Source organism: Spermophilus citellus, assembly GCF_964194105.1.
Source record: "Spermophilus citellus genome assembly, chromosome: 11".
Classification (NCBI taxonomy): Eukaryota; Metazoa; Chordata; class Mammalia; order Rodentia; family Sciuridae; genus Spermophilus; species Spermophilus citellus.
The window spans coordinates 8,946,079-8,959,404 of NC_138192.1; positions in this window are offsets into that span (position 1 = coordinate 8,946,079).

The window sequence follows — 13,326 nt, forward strand, 5'->3', positions numbered from 1 at the left end:
TTTGGGTGAAAAAATATTTGCTGAGATTTCTGGAGATTCGTAATTTTGGGAAGCCTGGCAACCCCTTTCCATGAAAGTGTTTCTCGCCAGTCACTGCTTAGGGCTACATCAAGAGGAAACAAAACATAGAGATAGAACGTGAAACTACTTTATTGTGTCAAGTTTCAAGAAGCTAGCACAAACCGTGTTGGATTTAGAGTTCCAAATACATCTATCAATATAGGAGAAAACAGAGTGAAACCTAAAAATTCAAAGTGTTACTGCAAACGAACGCTTCAACATAGAAGAACGAAATTTGGGGAACCAAGTCGCCTTAGTGTACTGATCATTACCTGAAAGTATCATCCAGTTTGGGTGAAAAAATATTTGCTGAGATTTCTGGAGATTCGTAATTTTGGGAAGCCTGGCAACCCCTTTCCATGAAAGTGTTTCTCGCCAGTCACTGCTTAGGGCTACATCAAGAGGAAACAAAACGTAGAGATAGAACGTGAAACTACTTTATTGTGTCAAGTTTCAAGAAGCTAGCAGAAACCGTGTTGGATTTAGAGTTCCAAATACATCTATCAATATAGGAGAAAACAGAGTGAAACCTAAAAATTCAAAGTGTTACTGGAAACAAACGCTTCAACATAGAAGAACGAAATTTGGGGAACCAAGTCGCCTTAGTGTACTGATCATTACCTGAAAGTATCATCCAGTTTGGGTGAAAAAATATTTGCTGAGATTTCTGGAGATTCGTAATTTTGGGAAGCCTGGCAACCCCTTTCCATGAAAGTGTTTCTCGCCAGTCACTGCTTAGGGCTACATCAAGAGGAAACAAAACATAGAGATAGAACGTGAAACTACTTTATTGTGTCAAGTTTCAAGAAGCTAGCACAAACCCTGTTGGATTTAGAGTTCCAAATACATCTATCAATATAGGAGAAAACAGAGTGAAACCTAAAAATTCAAAGTGTTACTGCAAACGAACGCTTCAACATAGAAGAACGAAATTTGGGGAACCAAGTCGCCTTAGTGTACTGATCATTACCTGAAAGTATCATTCAGTTTGGGTGAAAAAATATTTGCTGAGATTTCTGGAGATTCGTAATTTTAGGAAGCTTGGCAACCCCTTTCCATGAAAGTGTTTCTCGCCAGTTACTGCTTAGGGCTACATCAAGAGGAAACAAAACGTAGAGATAGAACGTGAAACTACTTTATTGTGTCAAGTTTCAAGAAGCTAGCACAAACCCTGTTGGATTTAGAGTTCCAAATACATCTATCAATATAGGAGAAAACAGAGTGAAACCTAAAAATTCAAACTGTTACTGGAAACGAACGCTTCAACATAGAAGAACGAAATTTGGGGAACCAAGTCGCCTTAGTGTACTGATCATTACCTGAAAGTATCATCCAGTTTGGGTGAAAAAATATTTGCTGAGATTTCTGGAGATTCGTAATTTTAGGAAGCTTGGCAACCCCTTTCCATGAAAGTGTTTCTCGCCAGTCACTGCATTGGGCTACATCAAGAGGAAACAAAACATAGAGATAGAACGTGAAACTACTTTATTGTGTCATGTTTCAAGAAGCCAGCACAAACCGTGTTGGATTTAGAGTTCCAAATACATCTATCAATATAGGAGAAAACAGAGTGAAACCTAAAAATTCAAAGTGTTACTGCAAACGAACGCTTCAACATAGAAGAACGAAATTTGGGGAACCAAGTCGCCTTAGTGTACTGATCATTACCTGAAAGTATCATCCAGTTTGGGTGAAAAAATATTTGCTGAGATTTCTGGAGATTCGTAATTTTAGGAAGCTTGGCAACCCCTTTCCATGAAAGTGTTTCCCGCCAGTAACTGCTTAGGGCTACATCAAGAGGAAACAAAACGTAGAGATAGAACGTGAAACTACTTTATTGTGTCAAGTTTCAAGAAGCTAGCACAAACCCTGTTGGATTTAGAGTTCCAAATACATCTATCAATATAGGAGAAAACAGAGTGAAACCTAAAAATTCAAACTGTTACTGGAAACGAACGCATCAACATAGAAGAACGAAATTTGGGGAACCAAGTCGCCTTAGTGTACTGATCATTACCTGAAAGTATCATCCAGTTTGGGTGAAAAAATATTTGCTGAGATTTCTGGAGATTCGTAATTTTGGGAAGCCTGGCAACCCCTTTCCATGAAAGTGTTTCTCGCCAGTCACTGCATTGGGCTACATCAAGAGGAAACAAAACATAGAGATAGAACGTGAAACTACTTTATTGTGTCATGTTTCAAGAAGCCAGCACAAACTGTGTTGGATTTAGAGTTCCAAATACATCTATCAATATAGGAGAAAACAGAGTGAAACCTAAAAATTCAAACTGTTACTGGAAACGAACGCTTCAACATAGAAGAACGAAATTTGGGGAACCAAGTCGCCTTAGTGTACTGATCATTACCTGAAAGTATCATCCAGTTTGGGTGAAAAAATATTTGCTGAGATTTCTGGAGATTCGTAATTTTGGGAAGCCTGGCAACCCCTTTCCATGAAAGTGTTTCTCGCCAGTCACTGCTTAGGGCTACATCAAGAGGAAACAAAACATAGAGATAGAACGTGAAACTACTTTATTGTGTCAAGTTTCAAGAAGCTAGCACAAACCGTGTTGGATTTAGAGTTCCAAATACATCTATCAATATAGGAGAAAACAGAGTGAAACCTAAAAATTCAAAGTGTTACTGCAAACGAACGCTTCAACATAGAAGAACGAAATTTGGGGAACCAAGTCGCCTTAGTGTACTGATCATTACCTGAAAGTATCATTCAGTTTGGGTGAAAAAATATTTGCTGAGATTTCTGGAGATTCGTAATTTTAGGAAGCTTGGCAACCCCTTTCCATGAAAGTGTTTCTCGCCAGTAACTGCTTAGGGCTACATCAAGAGGAAACAAAACGTAGAGATAGAACTTGAAACTACTTTATTGTGTCAAGTTTCAAGAAGCTAGCACAAACCCTGTTGGATTTAGAGTTCCAAATACATCTATCAATATAGGAGAAAACAGAGTGAAACCTAAAAATTCAAAGTGTTACTGGAAACGAACGCTTCAACATAGAAGAACGAAATTTGGGGAACCAAGTCGCCTTAGTGTACTGATCATTACCTGAAAGTATCATCCAGTTTGGGTGAAAAAATATTTGCTGAGATTTCTGGAGATTCGTAATTTTGGGAAGCCTGGCAACCCCTTTCCATGAAAGTGTTTCTCGCCAGTCACTGCTTAGGGCTACATCAAGAGGAAACAAAACATAGAGATAGAACGTGAAACTACTTTATTGTGTCAAGTTTCAAGAAGCTAGCACAAACCGTGTTGGATTTAGAGTTCCAAATACATCTATCAATATAGGAGAAAACAGAGTGAAACCTAAAAATTCAAAGTGTTACTGCAAACGAACGCTTCAACATAGAAGAACGAAATTTGGGGAACCAAGTCGCCTTAGTGTACTGATCATTACCTGAAAGTATCATCCAGTTTGGGTGAAAAAATATTTGCTGAGATTTCTGGAGATTCGTAATTTTGGGAAGCCTGGCAACCCCTTTCCATGAAAGTGTTTCTCGCCAGTCACTGCTTAGGGCTACATCAAGAGGAAACAAAACGTAGAGATAGAACGTGAAACTACTTTATTGTTTCAAGTTTCAAGAAGCTAGCAGAAACCGTGTTGGATTTAGAGTTCCAAATACATCTATCAATATAGGAGAAAACAGAGTGAAACCTAAAAATTCAAAGTGTTACTGGAAACAAACGCTTCAACATAGAAGAACGAAATTTGGGGAACCAAGTCGCCTTAGTGTACTGATCATTACCTGAAAGTATCATCCAGTTTGGGTGAAAAAATATTTGCTGAGATTTCTGGAGATTCGTAATTTTGGGAAGCCTGGCAACCCCTTTCCATGAAAGTGTTTCTCGCCAGTCACTGCTTAGGGCTACATCAAGAGGAAACAAAACATAGAGATAGAACGTGAAACTACTTTATTGTGTCAAGTTTCAAGAAGCTAGCACAAACCCTGTTGGATTTAGAGTTCCAAATACATCTATCAATATAGGAGAAAACAGAGTGAAACCTAAAAATTCAAAGTGTTACTGCAAACGAACGCTTCAACATAGAAGAACGAAATTTGGGGAACCAAGTCGCCTTAGTGTACTGATCATTACCTGAAAGTATCATTCAGTTTGGGTGAAAAAATATTTGCTGAGATTTCTGGAGATTCGTAATTTTAGGAAGCTTGGCAACCCCTTTCCATGAAAGTGTTTCTCGCCAGTTACTGCTTAGGGCTACATCAAGAGGAAACAAAACGTAGAGATAGAACGTGAAACTACTTTATTGTGTCAAGTTTCAAGAAGCTAGCACAAACCCTGTTGGATTTAGAGTTCCAAATACATCTATCAATATAGGAGAAAACAGAGTGAAACCTAAAAATTCAAACTGTTACTGGAAACGAACGCTTCAACATAGAAGAACGAAATTTGGGGAACCAAGTCGCCTTAGTGTACTGATCATTACCTGAAAGTATCATCCAGTTTGGGTGAAAAAATATTTGCTGAGATTTCTGGAGATTCGTAATTTTAGGAAGCTTGGCAACCCCTTTCCATGAAAGTGTTTCTCGCCAGTAACTGCTTAGGGCTACATCAAGAGGAAACAAAACGTAGAGAAAGAACTTGAAACTACTTTATTGTGTCAAGTTTCAAGAAGCTAGCACAAACCCTGTTGGATTTAGAGTTCCAAATACATCTATCAATATAGGAGAAAACAGAGTGAAACCTAAAAATTCAAAGTGTTACTGGAAACGAACGCTTCAACATAGAAGAACGAAATTTGGGGAACCAAGTCGCCTTAGTGTACTGATCATTACCTGAAAGTATCATCCAGTTTGGGTGAAAAAATATTTGCTGAGATTTCTGGAGATTCGTAATTTTAGGAAGCTTGGCAACCCCTTTCCATGAAAGTGTTTCTCGCCAGTAACTGCTTAGGGCTACATGAAGAGGAAACAAAACGTAGAGATAGAACTTGAAACTACTTTATTGTGTCAAGTTTCAAGAAGCTAGCACAAACCCTGTTGGATTTAGAGTTCCAAATACATCTATCAATATAGGAGAAAACAGAGTGAAACCTAAAAATTCAAACTGTTACTGGAAACGAACGCTTCAACATAGAAGAACGAAATTTGGGGAACCAAGTCGCCTTAGTGTACTGATCATTACCTGAAAGTATCATCCAGTTTGGGTGAAAAAATGTTTGCTGAGATTTCTGGAGATTCGTAATTTTAGGAAGCCTGGCAACCCCTTTCCATGAAAGTGTTTCTCGCCAGTCACTGCATTGGGCTACATCAAGAGGAAACAAAACATAGAGATAGAACGTGAAACTACTTTATTGTGTCATGTTTCAAGAAGCTAGCACAAACCGTGTTGGATTTAGAGTTCCAAATACATCTATCAATATAGGAGAAAACAGAGTGAAACCTAAAAATTCAAACTGTTACTGGAAACGAACGCTTCAACATAGAAGAACGAAATTTGGGGAACCAAGTCGCCTTAGTGTACTGATCATTACCTGAAAGTATCATCCAGTTTGGGTAAAAAAATATTTGCTGAGATTTCTGGAGATTCGTAATTTTGGGAAGCCTGGCAACTCCTTTCCATGAAAGTGTTTCTCGCCAGTCACTGCATTGGGCTACATCAAGAGGAAACAAAACGTAGAGATAGAACGTGAAAGTACTTTATTGTGTCATGTTTCAAGAAGCCAGCACAAACCGTGTTGGATTTAGAGTTCCAAATACATCTATCAATATAGGAGAAAACAGAGTGAAACCTAAAAATTCAAACTGTTACTGGAAACGAACGCTTCAACATAGAAGAACGAAATTTGGGGAACCAAGTCTCCTTAGTGTACTGATCATTACCTGAAAGTATCATCCAGTTTGGGTGAAAAAATATTTGCTGAGATTTCTGGAGATTCGTAATTTTAGGAAGCTTGGCAACCCCTTTCCATTAAAGTGTTTCCCGCCAGTAACTGCTTAGGGCTACATCAAGAGGAAACAAAACGTAGAGATAGAACTTGAAACTACTTTATTGTGTCAAGTTTCAAGAAGCTAGCACAAACCCTGTTGGATTTAGAGTTCCAAATACATCTATCAATATAGGAGAAAACAGAGTGAAACCTAAAAATTCAAACTGTTACTGGAAACGAACGCTTCAACATAGAAGAACGAAATTTGGGGAACCAAGTCGCCTTAGTGTACTGATCATTACCTGAAAGTATCATCCAGTTTGGGTGAAAAAAATATTTGCTGAGATTTCTGGAGATTCGTAATTTTAGGAAGCTTGGCAACCCCTTTCCATGAAAGTGTTTCTCGCCAGTCACTGGTTAAGGCTACATCAAGAGGAAACAAAACATAGAGATAGAACGTGAAACTACTTTATTGTGTCAAGTTTCAAGAAGCTAGCACAAACCGTGTTGGATTTAGAGTTCCAAATACATCTATCAATATAGGAGAAAACAGAGTGAAACCTAAAAATTCAAACTGTTACTGGAAACGAACGCTTCCACATAGAAGAACGAAATTTGGGGAACCAAGTCGCCTTAGTGTACTGATCATTACCTGAAAGTATCATCCAGTTTGGGTGAAAAAATATTTGCTGAGATTTCTGGAGATTCGTAATTTTGGGAAGCCTGGCAACCCCTTTCCATGAAAGTGTTTCTCGCCAGTCACTGCTTAGGGCTACATCAAGAGGAAACAAAACGTAGAGATAGAACGTGAAACTACTTTATTGTGTCAAGTTTCAAGAAGCTAGCACAAACTGTGTTGGATTTAGAGTTCCAAATACATCTATCAATATAGGAGAAAACAGAGTGAAACCTAAAAATTCAAAGTGTTACTGCAAACGAACGCTTCAACATAGAAGAACGAAATTTGGGGAACCAAGTCGCCTTAGTGTACTGATCATTACCTGAAAGTATCATTCAGTTTGGGTGAAAAAATATTTGCTGAGATTTCTGGAGATTCGTAATTTTAGGAAGCTTGGCAACCCCTTTCCATGAAAGTGTTTCTCGCCAGTTACTGCTTAGGGCTACATCAAGAGGAAACAAAACGTAGAGATAGAACCTGAAACTACTTTATTGTGTCAAGTTTCAAGAAGCTAGCACAAACCCTGTTGGATTTAGAGTTCCAAATACATCTATCAATATAGGAGAAAACAGAGTGAAACCTAAAAATTCAAAGTGTTACTGGAAACGAACGCTTCAACATAGAAGAACGAAATTTGGGGAACCAAGTCTCCTTAGTGTACTGATCATTACCTGAAAGTATCATCCAGTTTGGGTGAAAAAATATTTGCTGAGATTTCTGGAGATTCGTAATTTTAGGAAGCTTGGCAACCCCTTTCCATGAAAGTGTTTCTCGCCAGTAACTGCTTAGGGCTACATCAAGAGGAAACAAAACGTAGAGATAGAACTTGAAACTACTTTATTGTGTCAAGTTTCAAGAAGCTAGCACAAACCCTGTTGGATTTAGAGTTCCAAATACATCTATCAATATAGGAGAAAACAGAGTGAAACCTAAAAATTCAAACTGTTACTGGAAACGAACGCTTCAACATAGAAGAACGAAATTTGGGGAACCAAGTCGCCTTAGTGTACTGATCATTACCTGAAAGTATCATCCAGTTTGGGTGAAAAAATATTTGCTGAGATTTCTGGAGATTCGTAATTTTGGGAAGCCTGGCAACCCCTTTCCATGAAAGTGTTTCTCGCCAGTCACTGCATTGGGCTACATCAAGAGGAAACAAAACATAGAGATAGAACGTGAAACTACTTTATTGTGTCATGTTTCAAGAAGCTAGCACAAACCCTGTTGGATTTAGAGTTCCAAATACATCTATCAATATAGGAGAAAACAGAGTGAAACCTAAAAATTCAAAGTGTTACTGGAAACGAACGCTTCAACATAGAAGAACGAAATTTGGGGAACCAAGTCGCCTTAGTGTACTGATCATTACCTGAAAGTATCATCCAGTTTGGGTGAAAAAATATTTGCTGAGATTTCTGGAGATTCGTAATTTTGGGAAGCCTGGCAACCCCTTTCCATGAAAGTGTTTTTCGCCAGTCACTGCATTGGGCTACATCAAGAGGAAACAAAACATAGAGATAGATCGTGAAACTACTTTATTTTGTCATGTTTCAAGAAGCCAGCACAAACCGTGTTGGATTTAGAGTTCCAAATACATCTATCAATATAGGAGAAAACAGAGTGAAACCTAAAAATTCAAACTGTTACTGGAAACGAACGCTTCAACATAGAAGAACGAAATTTGGGGAACCAAGTCGCCTTAGTGTACTGATCATTACCTGAAAGTATCATCCAGTTTGGGTGAAAAAATATTTGCTGAGATTTCTGGAGATTCGTAATTTTAGGAAGCTTGGCAACCCCTTTCCATGAAAGTGTTTCCCGCCAGTAACTGCTTAGGGCTACATCAAGAGGAAACAAAATCTAGAGATAGAACGTGAAACTACTTTATTGTGTCAAGTTTCAAGAAGCTAGCACAAACCCTGTTGGATTTAGAGTTCCAAATACATCTATCAATATAGGAGAAAACAGAGTGAAACCTAAAAATTCAAACTGTTACTGGAAACGAACGCTTCAACATAGAAGAACGAAATTTGGGGAACCAAGTCACCTTAGTGTACTGATCATTACCTGAAAGTATCATCCAGTTTGGGTGAAAAAATATTTGCTGAGATTTCTGGAGATTCGTAATTTTGGGAAGCCTGGCAACCCCTTTCCATGAAAGTGTTTCTCGCCAGTCACTGCATTGGGCTACATCAAGAGGAAACAAAACATAGAGATAGAACGTGAAACTACTTTATTGTGTCATGTTTCAAGAAGCCAGCACAAACCGTGTTGGATTTAGAGTTCCAAATACATCTATCAATATAGGAGAAAACAGAGTGAAACCTAAAAATTCAAACTGTTACTGGAAACGAACGCTTCAACATAGAAGAACGAAATTTGGGGAACCAAGTCGCCTTAGTGTACTGATCATTACCTGAAAGTATCATCCAGTTTGGGTGAAAAAATATTTGCTGAGATTTCTGGAGATTCGTAATTTTAGGAAGCTTGGCAACCCCTTTCCATGAAAGTGTTTCCCGCCAGTAACTGCTTAGGGCTACATCAAGAGGAAACAAAACGTAGAGATAGAACTTGAAACTACTTTATTGTGTCAAGTTTCAAGAAGCTAGCACAAACCCTGTTGGATTTAGAGTTCCAAATACATCTATCAATATAGGAGAAAACAGAGTGAAACCTAAAAATTCAAACTGTTACTGGAAACGAACGCTTCAACATAGAAGAACGAAATTTGGGGAACCAAGTCGCCTTAGTGTACTGATCATTACCTGAAAGTATCATCCAGTTTGGGTGAAAAAAATATTTGCTGAGATTTCTGGAGATTCGTAATTTTAGGAAGCTTGGCAACCCCTTTCCATGAAAGTGTTTCTCGCCAGTCACTGCTTAAGGCTACATCAAGAGGAAACAAAACATAGAGATAGAACGTGAAACTACTTTATTGTGTCATGTTTCAAGAAGCCAGCACAAACCGTGTTGGATTTAGAGTTCCAAATACATCTATCAATATAGGAGAAAACAGAGTGAAACCTAAAAATTCAAAGTGTTACTGCAAACGAACGCTTCAACATAGAAGAACGAAATTTGGGGAACCAAGTCGCCTTAGTGTACTGATCATTACCTGAAAGTAACATCCAGTTTGGGTGAAAAAATATTTGCTGAGATTTCTGGAGATTCGTAATTTTAGGAAGCTTGGCAACCCCTTTCCATGAAAGTGTTTCCCGCCAGTAACTGCTTAGGGCTACATCAAGAGGAAACAAAACGTAGAGATAGAACGTGAAACTACTTTATTGTGTCAAGTTTCAAGAAGCTAGCACAAACCCTGTTGGATTTAGAGTTCCAAATACATCTATCAATATAGGAGAAAACAGAGTGAAACCTAAAAATTCAAACTGTTACTGGAAACGAACGCATCAACATAGAAGAACGAAATTTGGGGAACCAAGTCGCCTTAGTGTACTGATCATTACCTGAAAGTGTCATCCAGTTTGGGTGAAAAAATATTTGCTGAGATTTCTGGAGATTCGTAATTTTGGGAAGCCTGGCAACCCCTTTCCATGAAAGTGTTTCTCGCTAGTCACTGCATTGGGCTACATCAAGAGGAAACAAAACATAGAGATAGAACGTGAAACTACTTTATTGTGTCATGTTTCAAGAAGCCAGCACAAACTGTGTTGGATTTAGAGTTCCAAATACATCTATCAATATAGGAGAAAACAGAGTGAAACCTAAAAATTCAAACTGTTACTGGAAACGAACGCTTCAACATAGAAGAACGAAATTTGGGGAACCAAGTCGCCTTAGTGTACTGATCATTACCTGAAAGTATCATCCAGTTTGGGTGAAAAAATATTTGCTGAGATTTCTGGAGATTCGTAATTTTGGGAAGCCTGGCAACCCCTTTCCATGAAAGTGTTTCTCGCCAGTCACTGCTTAGGGCTACATCAAGAGGAAACAAAACATAGAGATAGAACGTGAAACTACTTTATTGTGTCAAGTTTCAAGAAGCTAGCACAAACCGTGTTGGATTTAGAGTTCCAAATACATCTATCAATATAGGAGAAAACAGAGTGAAACCTAAAAATTCAAAGTGTTACTGCAAACGAACGCTTCAACATAGAAGAACGAAATTTGGGGAACCAAGTCGCCTTAGTGTACTGATCATTACCTGAAAGTATCATTCAGTTTGGGTGAAAAAATATTTGCTGAGATTTCTGGAGATTCGTAATTTTAGGAAGCTTGGCAACCCCTTTCCATGAAAGTGTTTCTCGCCAGTAACTGCTTAGGGCTACATCAAGAGGAAACAAAACGTAGAGATAGAACTTGAAACTACTTTATTGTGTCAAGTTTCAAGAAGCTAGCACAAACCGTGTTGGATTTAGAGTTCCAAATACATCTATCAATATAGGAGAAAACAGAGTGAAACCTAAAAATTCAAAGTGTTACTGGAAACGAACGCTTCAACATAGAAGAACGAAATTTGGGGAACCAAGTCGCCTTAGTGTACTGATCATTACCTGAAAGTATCATCCAGTTTGGGTGAAAAAATATTTGCTGAGATTTCTGGAGATTCGTAATTTTGGGAAGCCTGGCAACCCCTTTCCATGAAAGTGTTTCTCGCCAGTCACTGCTTAGGGCTACATCAAGAGGAAACAAAACATAGAGATAGAACGTGAAACTACTTTATTGTGTCAAGTTTCAAGAAGCTAGCACAAACCGTGTTGGATTTAGAGTTCCAAATACATCTATCAATATAGGAGAAAACAGAGTGAAACCTAAAAATTCAAAGTGTTACTGCAAACGAACGCTTCAACATAGAAGAACGAAATTTGGGGAACCAAGTCGCCTTAGTGTACTGATCATTACCTGAAAATATCATCCAGTTTGGGTGAAAAAATATTTGCTGAGATTTCTGGAGATTCGTAATTTTGGGAAGCCTGGCAACCCCTTTCCATGAAAGTGTTTCCCGCCAGTAACTGCTTAGGGCTACATCAAGAGGAAACAAAACGTAGAGATAGAACGTGAAAATACTTTATTGTGTCAAGTTTCAAGAAGCTAGCAGAAACCGTGTTGGATTTAGAGTTCCAAATACATCTATCAATATAGGAGAAAACAGAGTGAAACCTAAAAATTCAAAGTGTTACTGGAAACAAACGCTTCAACATAGAAGAACGAAATTTGGGGAACCAAGTCGCCTTAGTGTACTGATCATTACCTGAAAGTATCATCCAGTTTGGGTGAAAAAATATTTGCTGAGATTTCTGGAGATTCGTAATTTTGGGAAGCCTGGAAACCCCTTTCCATGAAAGTGTTTCTCGCCAGTCACTGCTTAGGGCTACATCAAGAGGAAACAAAACATAGAGATAGAACGTGAAACTACTTTATTGTGTCAAGTTTCAAGAAGCTAGCACAAACCCTGTTGGATTTAGAGTTCCAAATACATCTATCAATATAGGAGAAAACAGAGTGAAACCTAAAAATTCAAAGTGTTACTGCAAACGAACGCTTCAACATAGAAGAACGAAATTTGGGGAACCAAGTCACCTTAGTGTACTGATCATTACCTGAAAGTATCATTCAGTTTGGGTGAAAAAATATTTGCTGAGATTTCTGGAGATTCGTAATTTTAGGAAGCTTGGCAACCCCTTTCCATGAAAGTGTTTCTCGCCAGTTACTGCTTAGGGCTACATCAAGAGGAAACAAAACGTAGAGATAGAACGTGAAACTACTTTATTGTGTCAAGTTTCAAGAAGCTAGCACAAACCCTGTTGGATTTAGAGTTCCAAATACATCTATCAATATAGGAGAAAACAGAGTGAAACCTAAAAATTCAAAGTGTTACTGGAAACGAACGCTTCAACATAGAAGAACGAAATTTGGGGAACCAAGTCGCCTTAGTGTACTGATCATTACCTGAAAGTATCATCCAGTTTGGGTGAAAAAATATTTGCTGAGATTTCTGGAGATTCGTAATTTTAGGAAGCTTGGCAACCCCTTTCCATGAAAGTGTTTCTCGCCAGTAACTGCTTAGGGCTACATCAAGAGGAAACAAAACGTAGAGATAGAACTTGAAACTACTTTATTGTGTCAAGTTTCAAGAAGCTAGCACAAACCCTGTTGGATTTAGAGTTCCAAATACATCTATCAATATAGGAGAAAACAGAGTGAAACCTAAATATTCAAAGTGTTACTGGAAACGAACGCTTCAACATAGAAGAACGAAATTTGGGGAACCAAGTCGCCTTAGTGTACTGATCATTACCTGAAAGTATCATCCAGTTTGGGTGAAAAAATATTTGCTGAGATTTCTGGAGATTCGTAATTTTAGGAAGCTTGGCAACCCCTTTCCATGAAAGTGTTTCTCGCCAGTAACTGCTTAGGGCTACATCAAGAGGAAACAAAACGTAGAGATAGAACGTGAAACTACTTTATTGTGTCATGTTTCAAGAAGCCAGCACAAACCGTGTTGGATTTAGAGTTCCAAATACATCTATCAATATAGGAGAAAACAGAGTGAAACCTAAAAATTCAAACTGTTACTGGAAACGAACGCTTCAACATAGAAGAACGAAATTTGGGGAACCAAGTTGCCTTAGTGTACTGATCATTACCTGAAAGTATCATCCAGTTTGGGTGAAAAAATATTTGCTGAGATTTCTGGAGATTCGTAATTTTAGGAAGCTTGGCAAC